The sequence below is a fragment of the Somniosus microcephalus genome, unplaced genomic scaffold (assembly GCF_052327205.1).
Source record: "Somniosus microcephalus isolate GS21.2 unplaced genomic scaffold, FLI_Smic_1.0 unresolved_chr1, whole genome shotgun sequence".
Lineage (NCBI taxonomy): Eukaryota > Metazoa > Chordata > Chondrichthyes > Squaliformes > Somniosidae > Somniosus > Somniosus microcephalus.
Genome location: NW_028225179.1, coordinates 129189012 through 129205575, shown reverse-complemented (window position 1 = coordinate 129205575; position 16564 = coordinate 129189012).

Here is a 16564-nt window from a genome sequence, read left to right as displayed (position 1 = left end):
TTGAAATCCTTATTGGAATCATTAGAAAATTGCACTTTTTAAAGTTATATTTCTCTACACTGAAAAAATATTCGGGTTTTCATTGAAACAATATGCCTGAATCATATAGATTCAGAGCTAATGCATTGCTGAGGTATTGGATCTCTAATTCTCTAACAGATAAAATGGGCAACAAGATTTTTTGGTACTGCTGTTGTGTTATTTATTTCTTACCATTCTGTGAACGAAGTTCTTCAATTTCTATATTAAAACATTAAAACGTAAAATGAAATTAAAATTCAGATTAAAAGAACATGACTGATTCACAGCATTATATATTGTTCCGTAACATATATATATATATATTGTTTTCAGCAAGCATTTGATTTAGTTAAGTCTGAAATAGGGTCTTAAATCTGAACAGAGCAAACTATGTAGGTATGAGGGGACTAAGTTCGATTGGGAAAGTAGGGAAAAAAATATGATGGTTGATAAGCAATGTCTAAAAATTAAATAATAAATTCAAAATTCTCCATGGATATGCATTTCCTTAAGTAAAAAAAACCCACGGTATAAAGTGGTCCAACCGTGGCTGAGAAGAGCAGTTAAAGATAGTATGAAATTAAAGGAAGAGGCTTATGCTGTTGTCAAAATGAGCAGCAAGCCTCAGGATTGGGAGGATTTTAGAATTCAGCAAAGGATGATCAAGCAATTGATGCAGAGGAAAAAAGAGAATATGAGAATAAACGACCAAGCGACATCAAAACAGATTGCAAAAGCTTCTACAGCTATGTAAAATTGAAGAGATTAGCAAAAGTAAACGTGGGTCCCTTAGAAGCAGAGACATGAAAAAAATATAAGGCTGAATAAGGAAACGGCAGAGACAGTAAACAAAGACTTTGTTTCGATCTTCATGGTTAAAGTTATTTTAAAAAGTTCCAGAAATAGTGGGGAACCAATAGTCCAGCGAGAATGCGGAACTTAAAGCAATTAGTAATAGTAGAGAAGTCGTACTGGATAAAAAAGGAACTAAAAATCTGGAATCCCTGGATTTGACGGTGCATATCCGAGGGTTTTATAAGAGGGGGCTACAGAAATAGTGGATGCTTTGGTTTCCATATCCCATAATTCACTAGATTCTAGACCGGTCCCCATGTTTTGGAAGTTAGCAAACGTAACCCCGCTATTTAATAAATAAGGAAGAGAGAAAACGTGGAACTATAGGCCAGTTAGCCTGACATCAGTGGTCGGTAAAATGTTAGAATCTATTGCATTCTCCCATTTTCTCCATTTCCGCCACATCTGTTCTGATGATGCCACCTTCCGTACCAGTGTCTTCCTTTTTCCTCAACAGAGGATTCCCCTCTACACCTTTCACATCACCAGTCTCCACGTTCAACTGATCATCCTGCACTATTTCCGCCAACTCCAGCGTGACCCTACCGCCAATCACATCTTCCCCCCGCCCCCCTTTCAGCATTCTGAATTGACCATTCCCTTAAAGAGACCCTGGTCCACTACTCTATCACCACTAACACCCTTCCCCTGCGCCCGGCACCTTCCCATGCAAGGGCAGGAGATGCAATAACTGCCCTGTTAGCTCCTTCCTTCCCACCGTCCAGGGCCCCAAACACTCCTTCCAGGTGAAACAGCAATTTCCTTGTACATCTTACAATTTAATATATTGGGCCGTATATTCCGATGCCTACGGGTGTGTATGACTTGTGTACTTACCAGTAGGGACATCGGAAATGCTGGTTTCAGATATGCGAAGCACATGCAATGAAAATCGGTATTTCCGATCTGTCAAGAATGCTCTTGACAGATCGGACACCTGCCCCAGAAATGGGCCTCTGCGGGCAGATAGTTACGCTTTCTGGAGAACCTCCGCCCATAGAAAACCTTTAGAAATCTTACGCCTGGTAAAAGCAGGCATAAGGCCTGCTTTTATCAGCATAAGAGTTGAAAAATGTAAAAACAAATTTTTTCACTCATTTATCATTTAAAAATACTTTAAAATTAGGTAAGTTTACTTTTAGCCCTGCAACAAAATGTAATTATTTTTTTCAAAAAATTTAATCTTTGTTTAAAATTTTAATTTATTGTAATTTCAACTCAGTTTAAAAATGTGATTATTTTTTAAATGTATTTAATGTTTTACAGTGCTTTGGGGCGATCTCCATTCATATATTTGACAGGTCTATTTGTCAAGTGTATGAAGGAAGATTACGCTCTCCTATCGGTTCCCCAAGGCCCACGTGATCCCAGAGACGCTTGCGAACTGCATGCTACTCTGGGATACGTGGGCCCTGTGCATTTCGAGTTTGGAGAGGCACAGGAATGGAAGTATATGCACCTCGGGAACCCTCAGGTAAGTTGGTAGATTTTCTTCCATATCGGAGACCTCCGCAGGCAGGAAGCCTCTGATCGGAAAATACGGGCAATGTATTCACTGCTCATGATGCAGTCTCCTCTACATTGGGCAGAACAAACGCAGATAGGGTGATGGCATTGTGGAACAGCTCTATTCCGTCTGCAAGCTTAACCCCGAGCTTCCGCGTGCCTGTCACTTTAATTCTCCCCTCCACTCCCACTCTGATCTCTCCGTCTTCGGCCTCTTACATTGTTCCAACGAAGCTCAAGGTAACCTCAAGGTACAACACCTCATCTTTCTATTAGGCACTTTACAGCCTTCTGGACTTAACATAGAGTTCAACAATTTCAGACTATAAATTGGCCCCTGTAGTTTTTCCCTTTCTTCTCTTGTTTCCTCACATGGTGGCTGTTAATGTTGCTGCCGTCGTCAGCCACATATCATCTAGAGCCAACATTAGTTTCTTAAATTGTCCCATTACCTTTTGCCTTACACTATCATCCCTTTTGTCATTCAGTCTCTCCTGCTGTCCATCCCATCACAGATCTTCCCTTTGTTCTTTCCGCCCATCCTCCCTGCCCCTTCCTAAAAATCTCTGCCCCCTAACTTTTCCAATTCTGATGACGGGCTCGACCCGAACAGTTGACTCTGTTTCTCGTCTCTTCCATGCTGCCTGATCTGCTGAGTCTTTCCAGCACTTTCTGTTATTATTTAAGGAAGGGAAATCGTGTTTGACAAATCTGTAACCATCTTTTTAGGTTGTAACTAGGGTGTAGATAAGGGGAACCAGTGGAAAAACCAACCCATAAATTGTCACAAAATAGGTTATTACACACAATTAGGGCTCATGTGATTGGGGTGATATATTGGCATTGATTGCGTATTAGTTAACCACCAGTAAACAGGGAGTAGGAATAAACAGGTCATTTACGGGTTGGCAGGCTGTAACTAGTGAGGTACCGCAAGGATCAGTGCTTGGGCTTCAGCTATTTACAATCTATATCAATGACTTAGATGAGGCAACTGAGAGTAATGTATGCAAGCTTGCTGATGAAACCATGTTAGGTGGGAAAGTAAACTGTGAGGAGGATGCAAAGAGGCTGCAAAGTGATATAGACAGGTTAAGTACGTGGGCAAGAACATGGCAGATGGAATACAATATGCAGAAGTGTAAAGTTTTCCACTTTGACAGGAAAAATAGCAAAGGTATTTCTTTTTGAAATGGTGAGAGGTCATTAAATTTGGTATTTGGCATGCAATGGGTGTCCTTACGAATCACTGAAAGTTAACACGCAGTTACAACAAGCAATTAGGAAAGCAAATAGTATGTTAGACTTAATTACAAAGGGATTAGAGTATAAGAGTGAAGAAGTCTTACTACAATTTAACAGGGCCTTGGTGCGATCAAGTCTGGAGTAGTGTGTACAATTTTGGCCTCCTTATCTAAGGAAGGTTATACGTGCCTTAGTGGGAGAGCAACGAAGGTTTGCTAGACTGATTCCTGGGATGATGGGGTTTGGACTGGATAGGAAGTTTGGAACTAGGGGTCACAGTTTCAGAGTAAGTGGTCTGCAATTTAGGATTGAGATGAGGAGAAAATATTTTTCTACATAAAATCCTTTCTGTATCAGCTAAAAATAATGTTCGTTATAACAATCTATCAATGATTGATGACAGACTTAAATGCGTGGGAATAGGTTTTCATCTTTCCCACCTGGAAGGTAATCTGTCGGATTGATTGAGAGCCTATTTAAAAAATGCCCACTTTATCGCTAGTCCATTGAAATTAATGAAATTTAAAAAAAGGATTATTTCTGTAAAAGGCATGAGATCCACCCTCCAGATTAACTATCCAGGCGGCGAAGACAATCATATAACCTTTGTTGTTCCTTGTTGCATGTCTAAAATATCTGAAGGCTATACACCACTAGGTGTTATATTCTAAATGGGACATGTGCAGCATCAGCGTTGATATATCTTATCAGTCTGGTGTTTCTATCTTTATATTTCAAGAATATTGTTATTTTTTATTCCTCCATGAGATGTGGCCGTCGCTGACAATGCCAGCATTTTTTTCCATCGCTAATTGCCCTTGAAGGTGGTGTTGAGCTGCCTTCTTGACCCGCTGCAGTCTGTGTGGTGAAGGTACACCCTCAGTGCTGTTAGGGAGGGAGTTCCAGGATTTTGACCCAGCAACAATGAAGGAACGGCAATATATTTCCAAGTGAGGATGATGTGTGACTTGGAGGTGGTTCCCATACGGTTTCTGCCCTTGTCTTTCTAGGCGGTAGAATTCACAGGTTTGGGAACTGCGTCGAAAAAGTCCTGGCGAGATGCTAGAGTGAATCTTATAGATGATATGCACTGCCGCCACGGTGTGGCAGGTGTGGAGGCAGTGACTGTTTTTTGATGGTGGCTGGGGTGCCAATAGAACAGGCTGCTCTGTCCTGAATGATCGAGCTTCTTGAGTGCTTTTGCAGCTGCACTCGTCCAGGCAAATGGAAAGTATTCCATCACACTCCTGTCTTGTGCCTTGTAGATGATGAAAGTATTTGGAGTGTCAGGACGTGGGTCACCTTGCAGAGAATACCTAGAATGTACCCACTTTCCTCAATGATGTAATGGAAAAGCGTCTAGATAACGAAGATATAATAAAGAATAGTTAACACGAATTTCAAAATGCAACGTCCTGCTTCACGGACCTTGTTGAATGCTTTGAAGTGAAGGAAGGAGTAGACAAGGTTAATGTAGTGGATCTATTATACATGGCCTTTAAAATGCCATTGATAAGGTACCGCATCGTGGAATTATGACTAAGGGCAGAGCATGTGGATTCAGAGAACAAGTAGCAGAAGGGATAGAAAATTGGCTACAAAACAGAAAACAGAAACTACGGGATAAAGCTGGATCAAATCTCAGACTGGTGAAAGGTGGGAAGTGGTGTTCCACAGTGCTAGGTTCATCGTTGTTCACCATTTACATAACTTATTTGTACTCGAGAATCAGAAGCATAATATCAATGTTTCTGGATGACACCATATAGGAGTTATTGTAAATGCTGAGGAAGACTGCAACACAATACAAGAAGATGTTAACACATTTACAGAATGGGAGTTTACATAGCAAATTAATTCCAATGTTGATACATATGAGGTGTTGAATTTTGTTCGGAGAAATAATACCAACAACTTGTGTTCATATAGCGCCTTTAACGGAGTTAAACGTCCCAATGCGTTTCATAGAAGAATGACAAAACTAAAAATTGGCAACGAATCATCTAAGGCGATATTCGGCCAGATAACCAAGTGCTTGGTCAAAGAGAGAGGTTTGAAGGAATGACTTAAAGGAGGAAAGAGAGGTAGAGAGGCAGAGAGGTTTATGGAGGGAATTCCAGATCTTGGGGCCTTTGCAGCTGAAGGCACGGCCACCAGTGGTTAAGCTATTAAAATCTGGGATGCACAAGAGGCCAGACTTAGAGGAGCACAGAAATCTCAGAGGGTGTGTGGCATGAGGAGATGACTGAGATAGAGAGGTGCAAGGCCATGGAGAGATTTGAAAACAAGGACTAGATTTTTAAAATCGAGGTTCGTTTAACCAGGAGCCAATGTAGGCCAGCACAGGGGTGATGGGTGAATGGTACTTGGAGAGTTTTGGATGACCTCAAGGTTACGGAGGGAAGAAAGTGTGAGGACAGCCAGAAGACCACGCACTCCTTGTAAAATTAGAGAATAAATCGGGTAGAGGTGCAAAGGCATCTGTGGGAAAAGATTCACAAATAATTAAAAGTAGCAACGGAGACTGATCATAGCCGAAATAGGGCAAACACATCACTGGGATCCATGTATATTTCAAGAACAGAGAAGTTATGCTAAACTGATATAGTTGCTTGGTTAGAACACACTAAATACCGTGCAACGTTGTAGTCTCAATATTATAAGTAGAATAGAGAAGTACTGGAGAAACTGCAAGATAGATTTACAAGGATAATAACAGAACTAAGAGTGTGCACAACTATCAGGAAATACTGAACAGGCTGGGGCTCTAATCTCTGGAAAATTGAAGATTGAGAGGTGACTTGATAGAGATATTTAACGTTATGAAGGGGTTCGATAGGCTAGAGGTGGAGAGGGTGTTTCCACTTCTAGGGACTCCAAAACCAAGGGGCATCAATACAAAATAGTCGCTAATAAATCCAGTTCGAAATTCAGGAGAAAATTCTTAACTCAGTGAATGGGGAGAATGTGGAATTCGTTACCATATGGAATGATAGAGGCGAAAAGACTAGCTGTATTTTAGTCGAAGCTTCTTATTTTTATGAGGGAGAAACGAATAGAAGGACATTTTGCTAGGGTGAGATGAAGAAAGATGGGAGGAGTCCCATGTGGAGAAATAAACAACCATGCAGACCTGTTGGGCAGAATCGATTCTTGATGTGCTGAAACATTCCATATAATCTATGCAATTTATGAAATTTGACTGTTAATTGTTTCTGATGTTCATCTGCTTCAAAAATTAGTTACATTTATTCTATATTCAAGGGTTGAGGGAAAAGATGTCTGAGTGCTCTGTGTAATTGCAAATGCCTCAATACCACCACAACCATCTTCCTTTGCATTAGGTATGACTCCAGCCAGTGGAGCGTTTTTCCTGTGATTCCCATTGACTTCAGTTTTACTAGGGGTCCTTGATGCCAGATTCGGTCAAATGCTGCCTTGCTCTCAAGGGCAGTCACTCTCACCTCACCTCTGTTTCACTGCGGTTATGTACAACTGAGAGACTTGCTAGGCCATTTCAGTGGGCAGTTAAGCTTCAACCACATTGCCTGAATGAGTGCAGCTTCAACAGCACTCAAGAAGCTCGACACCATCTAGGACAAAGCAGGCCACTTGATTGGCCCCCCATCCACCACCTTAAACATTCACTCCCTCCAGCACCGGTGTACCGCGGCTGCAGTGTGTACCATCTCCAAGATGCACCACAGCAACTCGCCAAGGCTTCTTCAGTAGCACCTCCCAAACCCGCGACCTCTTCCACCTAGAAGGACAAGGGCAGCAGGCACATGGGAACACCACCACCTCCAAGTTGCCCTCCAACTCAATGGGTCGTGGCTGCGTCAAAATCCTGGAACTCCCTACCTAATAGCACTGTGGGAGTACCATCACAGCACGGAATGCAGTGGCTCACCACCACCTTCTCCAGGGCAACTATGGATGAGCAATAAATTCTGATTTTGCCACCGACGCCCTGATCCCATAAACGAATAAAACAAAATAAGGAATCGATTTTCAGTGCTTCTGCCTCTGGTGTTTGCTTTACCTCCCGGTGGAAGTCTTGGTTGACATTCACGTGGTCCCCAATGAGAAGTATTTATATATCCATGCCATGCTGTAGATTTGTGAATCTTCACTGCATGTCTGCAGAGTGGTCATACTAAAGAACTTCGGCAGCAGTCGCTTCATGCGTTTGTGGGGAAACGCACTACGCTTTATAGGAAATATTGGGTTAGCCTTTTTACTCGACATGAAGCCAACCCGGGCGGCAAGTTGAAAATCAACCCAGTATGTTCATTTGTAAATAAGAGGTGCATGCATAAGACGTTCAGCATAAACTGTTCTTTTTAAGTTCCATTCTATTCCCTGTATTAACTTACTACTTGCAGCATTTACGTGAATACTAGCTGTGTTGGTTACAGTAGGCTGAACATTTTGCTTTGCCTGTGATATTGTTTACGCCACTTTGACTCCAGAGATGATGGCGAATTTACATTCAGATTGATATGCAAGTTAACAAGATGAATGTTAATTTCCAAGAGCAGATGAACTTATCGCTATAAAGCAACCACAACCAATATAGCTGAAAGAGGATCGTTATATCAAGGCATTCATTATTGCCCAGGTAATACTGGCAACCACAATTTGTATGCTTTGATTATCTCCTCCTCGTATATTTTGTGTCCTTGTCTACCCTGATTAAATGTCAACATCTCGGATGCCTTTGCTCGCTGTGGCTGTTAGCATTGAACTCTGCCATAACTTGTCAGAGAGCTTCAGCACCGGAGCTATCAGCAGTGTTATGCAGACCTCCATGAGTCTGATGTCGAGTCTGTAAAGGAATAGTGTAACCTTTCCAACTAGCATTTCATAACGAGAAATTTCCTTCATATTGAAGTATAAAATTTTATGCATTGGGCACAATTCAACAAAGATAAGAACAATGCAACCTCACCAATTCTGGGCACATAATTAAGCATGCATCATTCTATCTACTCCTTGGACTTTCAATTTATATTAGTACTAGCTGGGGGTGCCCGGCGCTGCCAGGGCAATTTTGGGCCGTGCAGTTTAGGCCGGGCGCTGCCGCTCCCACGCTCTGTGTCACTCTTACCCTCCCTGACCCTCTCTCTCTCCCTGCCCCTCTCTCTGTCCCCTCTCTCTCTCCCTCCCTCCCCTCTCACTCCCTCCTCTCCCCACCCTCCCTGCCCCACTCCCTCCCTCCCACTCTCCTCTCCCTCCCCCTCGCTCTCCCTCCCTCCCCCTCTCCCTCCCCGTCCCTGCTTTACTCTCTCTCCCTCCCTCCCCTCTCCCTCTCTCCCTCCCCCTTTCCTCTCCCTCGCTCCCTCCCCCTCTCCCTCCCTCCCCCTCTCCTCACCCTCCCTCCCCCCTCCTCTCCCTCCCTCCCCATCTCACTCCCTCCCTCCACGTCTCTCTCCCTCCCTCCCCCTCTCCCTCCCCGTCCCTGCTTTACTCTCTCTCCCGCCCTCCCTCCCTCCCCCTCTCCCTCTCCTCTCCCTCCCACCTCCTCTCCCTCCCTCCCCCTGCCTCTCCTCTCCCTCTCTGTCCCCCCCTCTGCTCTCCCTCCCCCCTCATCTCCTGCCCCCCCTCCCTCCCCCCCGCCTCCCTCGCCCCCTCCTCTCGCTCCCCCCTCCTCTCCCTCCCCTGCCTCTCCCTGATTTCCTCTCTCCCTCCCTCCCCGCTCTCTATCCCTCCCTCCCCGCTCTCTCTCCCTCCCACCCGCTCTCTCTCCCTCCCTCCCCCTCCCTCCCCGCTCTCTCTCTCCCTCCCCCTCCTTCCCCGCACTCCCTCTCTCTCCCTCCTCCTCCTTCCCCGCTCACTCTCTGTCCCTCCCCGCTCTCTCTCTCCTGCCCCCTCACTCCCCGCTCTCTCTCTCCCTCCCTCTCCCTCCCTGCTCTCTCTCTCTCCCTCCCCCTCCCTCCCGCTCTCTCTCTCTCTCCCTCCCCCTCCCTCCCCACTCTCTCTCTCTCCCTCACCCTCCCTCCCCGCTCTCTCTCTCTCTCCCTCCCCCTCCCTCCCTGCACTCTCTCTCTTCCTCCCGCTCCCTCCCTGCTCTCTCTCCCTGCCCCTCACGCCCTGCACTCTCCCTCCCCACTCAGTCTCCCTCCCCCTCTCCTCCCCTCCCTCTCCCTGTCTCTAACCCCCTCCCTCCCTCCCTCCTCTGCTCCCTCCCCCTGTCTCTCAGTCCATTCCAGTAACAAAATGGAGTCAGTCCGACATCAGGAGGCCGGGTGCCCATCGCTCCGAAGTGAGACCGGGCTTCCTCATCGCTAACGCGGCGGGCCTTTGGCCCTGGTTGGCCAGGCGGCAGACGAATGCCTTTCGCTGCAGTGGGGGGGAGAGAGAGACGCCACCACTCACCTGCTCACTTCCCTCTTCCCCCAGGCTTTCGGGCTGTGTGGGGAAGAGAGAGAGAGATGCCGCCGCTCACCTGCTCGCTTCCATCCTCCCCCGGGCTTTTGGGCTGCACGGGGAAGAGAGAGAGAGGCGCCGCCGCTCACCTGCTCGCTTCCCTCTTCCCCCGGGCTTTCGGGCTGCATGGGGAAGAGAGAGAGAGAGACTGGGGGGGGAAAGTGAGACGCCGAGGGCCTTCAGCAGGTTCGACAGGTTCTCGGAGTGCTGGGAATCCATTGAACTCGAGGCCCAGGCTTCCCGCGCTGCTAGGCCGTGGCTCCGCGCATTCACTACAATAAAGAGAGATTCCTAAATATTAAAGTTCAGGTTTTGAAGCACCCCATAGCTAAGAAGACAACTGCACAAAAGAACCTAACGGGGTACACACAGAAAGTGGGAAAAATAAGCACAAATAAAGTGGGGGAAAATAATCATTAGGAATCAAGATGGCGGCCACTCACCTCTGCTCAAAGGATTAGGCCCGCCCACACACGCAATGAAACGACCCCCGTGATGCACTGATTGGTCAACCACCAGGTCACTCAACTGTAGGTTTGGTCAACCATCATGTCACTCAATACTATCCCCTGTAGGATGGCTCACCCACACACACAATGACCTCACCCCCGTGATGCACCGATTGGTCAGCCATCACATCAGTCAATGCTATCCCCTGCACGATTGGTCAATCATCACGTCAGTCAACGCTATCCCCTGTACGATTGGTCAACCATCACATCACTCAACGCTAATGAGTGGAATTTTGCAATTTTCTGAGACTTTTTTGTAAACTGTCTGAACAGTTTGTGTCTGACCAAAAAGTAAATACACCTATGACACTTCCAGAATCATAAGCTTTCTTTTGATATAACATATGTGTAGGTACGCTCTATAACTTTTGAGTGTATAGAGGACAGACAGACAGACAGACAGAAGAACCGCTTTATTTTTTTTATATATATTGATAGATTCCGGTATCAGAGAAAAGGTAGTTTGTCTATTTGCCAGTAACTGTGCATCTTCTGAGTGAGAAAATGTTATCAGTATCCTATTGTTATCTGACCATTGCATTTGCATTCTGGCCACAAGTTACCTCTCTTGTTGATGCTTGCCATATTATAAGGATGGTGGCCATCATCTATCTATATATATATAAAAGAGCTCTTCTGTCTGTCTGTTTGTCTGTCCTTCCGTCTGTCTGTCTGTCTGTATAGACGCTATACACTCAAAAGTTATAGAGCGTACCTACACATGTGTTATATCAAAAGAAAGCTTATGATTCTGGAATGGTCATAAGTGTATTTACTTTTTGGTCAGACAAAAATTGTTCAGACGGTATCCAAAAAACGTTCAAAATTCCGTTCATTATCCGCTCACTAGCATTGAGTGACGTGAAGGTTGACCAATCGTACAGTCGAGCGATGTGACGGTTGACCAATCGCTGCATCACGGGGGCGGGTTCATTGCGTGTGCGGGGGGGCCATCCTAGACTTGAGTGACGTGATGATTGAACAATCCTACAGTTCAGTGACCTGATGGTTGACCAATCGGTGCGTGTGTGGGCGGGCCTAATCCTTCTGAGCTGAGGTGAGTGGCTGCTATCTTGATTCCTAACTCTTCATTTCTTTTTCCCACTTTCTGCATGTTTGTTTTGAATTCTACAATTCCAGCAAAAAAAAAGTTGCTTTTAAAACACAATTAAATTGTTTTAAAAAAAAGTTAATGAATTTGTAAATATTTTCTCTAACCTCATTAATTTTCCTACCTTTCACCATTTTTGCAGGCCTCGAAGCCTCGGCCTCTGTTCCCCAGCTACGCCCGAGCTAGGCACCTCCCGTCCCGCTCAACAAGCGGCACGTGATCGCCACCATCTTTCTAAAGGCTGGCCGGGCGGGTCTGAGCCAAGCATAGGCACCGCCGCCATCTTTCTAAAGGCTGGTGGGGTGGCACAGAGCTCCGCGGGCTCTGGTGCTTTGTGTCCTGCAGCTGAACGGCGGCTGCAGAGCTCGGGCTGACTGGGGCTCTGCGCTCGGCTGGGCCATGTCAGTGCAGGGGCCCGAGGTCCCGGGGCCTAGGCTTCTCCAACTGCCGGCAGCGCAACTCCAGTCCCAGGCTCCCGGCCCAGACAGGGACCAACACTGGCAGAGGGGAGAGGGTCTGATGGCTCGGCTCCATTCCCGGGGTCGGTAGCTGGGGAGGCTTCATAAGCAACTGGGGTAGGTCGCAAGCCCCGAATCATAATCTGAAGATCCCATGTTTGCAGCTGAGGGGATTCCTTCTGCTGACAGGCCCAGGTTAATGGCAGCCATCTTTTCAAGGAGGGCGAAAAATTTCAGTGTGACGCCATTTTGATTCAGTGTGTAACAGAGTGCATGGGGGGCCATCTTAGTACAGGAACATAGAGTGGGTTGGGCTTCAGTGTCTGCTCCCAATCGGGTCCTGGTGCCCGGGAGAGACAATCAATGTCTGAGTTATTTTATTCTCACTCTCCACACAGGGGATTTCTCACCATCTTTCCTGAAGGCGCTGGTAGGTGGCAAGCTTAGAGTTTGCATGCCATAGCTTTGTAAGAGAAGAGCCTCAGAAGGTTGTGGGTTCAAGGCCTCTCTCTCTTTCTCTCCTTGCCTCTCTCTCTCTCTCTCTCTCACCCCCCCTCACCCTCCCCCTCTCCTCCCCCCTCCCCTATCATCCCCCCTACCCCTCTCCCTCTTCCTCCCCCCTCCCCCTCTCCCTCTCCTCCTCCCCCCTTCCTCTCCTCATCCCTCTCCCTCTCCTCCTCCCCCCTCCCTCTCCTCCTCCCCCTCTCCCACTCCTCCTCCCCCCTCACCTCATCCCCCTCTCCCTCTCCTCCCCCCTCCGCCCCCTCCCCCTTTCCTCCCCCCCTCCCCCTCTCCTCCCCCTCCCCTCCCCCCTCCCCCTCTCCCTCTCCTCCTCCCCACGCCCCCTCTCCCTCCCCCTCCCCTCTCCCTCTCCTTGCCCCCTTTCCCTCTCATCCCCATACCCCTCCCTCTCCTCTCCCCTCTCCTCCCCCCTCTCCCTCTCCTCCACCCGCCTCCCCTCCCTCCCCCGTCCCCCTCTCCTCTCCATCTTCCCCTCTCCCCCTCTCCCCCTCTCCTCCCCCCTCTCCTCCCGCCTCCCCCTATCCCCCCTCCCCCCTTTCCCTCTCCTCCCCCCCTCTCCTCCCCTCTCCCTCTCTCCCCCTCTCCCCCCTCCCTCTCCCCTTCCCCCCTCTCCTCTCTTCCCCCCCTCCCCCTCCCCCCCTCCCCCCACCTCCTCTCTCCCCCTCTCCTCTCCCCCCCTCCCTCCCCCGCTCACCCCCCTCCCTCCCCCTCACCCCCCCTCTCCCTCCCTCCCCCTCACCCCCCTCTCCTCCCTCTCCCTCTCCCTCTCTCCTTCTCTCCCTCTCTCCCTCTCCCCCCGTGACCTGATGGTTGACCAATCCTATGGCGTGTGTGGGCAGGGCCTAACCCGTCAGAGAGAATAAATAAGTTACTTTAGCCTTCTTTCCTCAACAAAGTGACCGACACGGGAGCGAGTACAGGTGAGCGAGTTGAATGATGATTGAGAAGTGAGTGAAATTTCACATGTTGTTGTTAGGAGCGCTTCTTTTTAAAAACAATTACAAAAATTTCGGGTGTTGCAGTTAGGAGCGCTTCTTTTTAAAAAAAAAATAAAAAGATTTCGGGTGTTGTACTTAGGAGTGCTTCTTTTTTTTTAAAATAAAGAAATTTCGGGTGTTGCAGTTCGAACACTTAAAAAAAAATAAAGCAATTTCGGGTGTTGCAGTTAGGAGCGCTTCCCGCCGACCTCACAACAATGGCGTCCGCCCTTCTTCACCCGCCGTGCTCTGAACAAGAAGCCCTGGAGGCATGCACACGGTGCACACGCACATCCACCCAGGGCCATGTAGGAGAAGATGGGCGAAGGAGCCGGCGGCACGGACAGCATCGCGCGATCTCCGTGCTGGCCGGTAGCTCCAGCGAGAAGTGGGCCTTCCCCGACCCGCTCGCTGCTCTTCACGCCCCGTTAGGTCCTGGGGCTCGGCTCCGTTTGTGGCCGCGGCCCAGGGACTCGGGCTTTCCCCCCCTCAGCCCGGTCCCGGGGTCCCTGCGGCATCAACTGCGCCGCCCGAGAGTCGGACCCAAAGCCACCAGGTGAGCAGCCGTGGCGGTCCGTAGCGGCCCACTCTCTCTCTCTCTCTCTCACTCCCAGTCTCTCTCTCTCTCACTCATTACACTCCCAGTCTCTCTCTTTCTCACACTCCCAGTCTCTCTCTCTCTCTCTCACACTCCCAGTCTCTCTCTCTCTCTCTCTCTATCTCACTCCCAGGCTCTCTTTCTCTCACACTCCCCACTCTCTCTCTCTCTCTCTCTTACACTCCCAGTCTTTCTCTCTCTCTCACACTCCCAGTCTCTCTCTCTCTCTCTCTCTCTCTCACACTCCCAGTGTCTCTCTCTCTCTCTCTCTCACACTCCCAGTCTCTCTCTCTCTCACAACACTCCCACTCTCTCTCTCAGACACTCCAGTCTCTCTCTCTCTCTCTCTCTCTCACACTCTCAGTCTCTCTCTCTCACACTCCCAGTCTCTCTCTCTCTCACACACTCCCAGTCTCTCTCTCACACTCCCAGTCTCTCTCTCTCTCTCTCACACACTCCCAGTCTTTCTCTCTCATCCCCCCAGTCTCTCTCTCTCTTCCCCCCATCTCTCTCTCTCTTTCTCTCTCTTCCCCCCAGTCGCTCGCTCCCCCCAGTCTCTTTCTCTCTTCCAACAACAACATGCCCTCCAAAAACCCTCGGCACTGCCGGGCACTCCAGCTAATTATACTATACACAAACCTAGCTCTAATAGATTGTAATCATTGTTGTCTTCCATCAAAGGTAACGTTAAGTTCAACACAACTGCTATTGCTCAGTACAGTAGAAGTTATTTATCTTGGTGAAACATCACAAGGGCGTCATTGTTTTCTGCACGCTGTCATTGATTAATTGGATTTTCAGGAACTACTGGATAGTGATGAAATTGTAGTCCTTTTTTGATTTTTTGGAGAACTGATCCAGATGCATGTCATGATCACAGAGAGAGCAAATTATTCAAATACTCAATGCTTTACCTTTATCTTTTCTTCGCAGCTGTTCCCCTGCAAAAATTATTTGTAAAAATTGATAACAATGTTATGGTGTTTTAATAGCATTAATGCCATTATTCTCACAAAGAAATTTTGCATATAAAAGTACATGCACATATGAAATTGTTAAAGCGTCAGCAATTCGTTGCATTACTTAATATAAGGCATAATGTAGATAATAAAGTCTAAATACACCTAAGCAGTAACTGTGCTAAATTCTCCAAAACGTGAGAAAAATCATGCAATGATACGGTGTTCGTGCATATCACCAGCCAACTCAGCATGGTTATTATTATATTCGCTTGCAATCAAGAAAGTACATGTTGCATGTCAAACCCTCTTTAACTGAAAAGAAAATATGTATACAACGTCTATCCTGCTACAGAGTGCCCAATTTGTCAGGGAGAATTATTTATTTTGAATGGCTTTGATTGTCGTTCCGACAGTAGTTCCTCCCCCTCCATTGTATGTTGAAGCTAGCTTTCTTTAACATGTAGAGAGATGGAATGTCACTTAAAATGTAATGAAAGGTCAACCTGAAGTGTTAACATTTGCATGCACTCATTTCCAACATGGCCGCTAAAATTAATTCTTTCAGAATACTAAAGAAATGTTTGCAACCTACCTCCTGCATGGGCTTTATGTGCCAAACCGTCATTTAATTATAAATATAATAACAATATATTTCATATATGGAATGTAAATTGATTAAATTATAATATTTTGATGAGTGGTATTCAATATCTCTGTGAAATAGGCTGGCGTTAAAGCACGCTAACTCGAGATAAGCTTTCTTTGAATTACTTTCTTTACGTGTGGCAAACCACCCCATAGAGTGATAATGTTGCTGCAATTTGTTACTCTCAAAGTAAGGAATTACGGTGGTATTCAATTACGCAGTTTGAGTCTAATATTAAACTAACTTTCTGGGTGGGAAACCCAGAGGATCGGGTGGATAGTCAGTTGCACACCATGCCAAATATTACTCTACATTTACTTCAATGGAAAGTAAAACCGGATGGAATGTGAATCCAGCACTGCACCCGATCTCATTCGATGCCGAATGGCAAGTTCGTTTAACAGTGCGCAAAAGCATCTGCAAGCGTGCAGATATTCCAAATGTTGATGCAGGGTCGTGGTAGATTGCAGAAATTGAAATTGCAGTAGTGCTGTTACTGACATCAGGTAAATGCTGTTATAAATCAGAGCAATGAATGGAAATCTGATGAAATTTTACATGCACGCGATGACATGGAGAGAAATCCAAGAAACTAGAAATGTTAGAATGCTGTCCGTCTCACTTTCTATGTACGTGTGTGTTTCTGGATGTATATGTGTGTGTAAGCTATCTATCTATTTATCTATTTATAATCGTTGAATCTATCAATCTTTCTATCATCT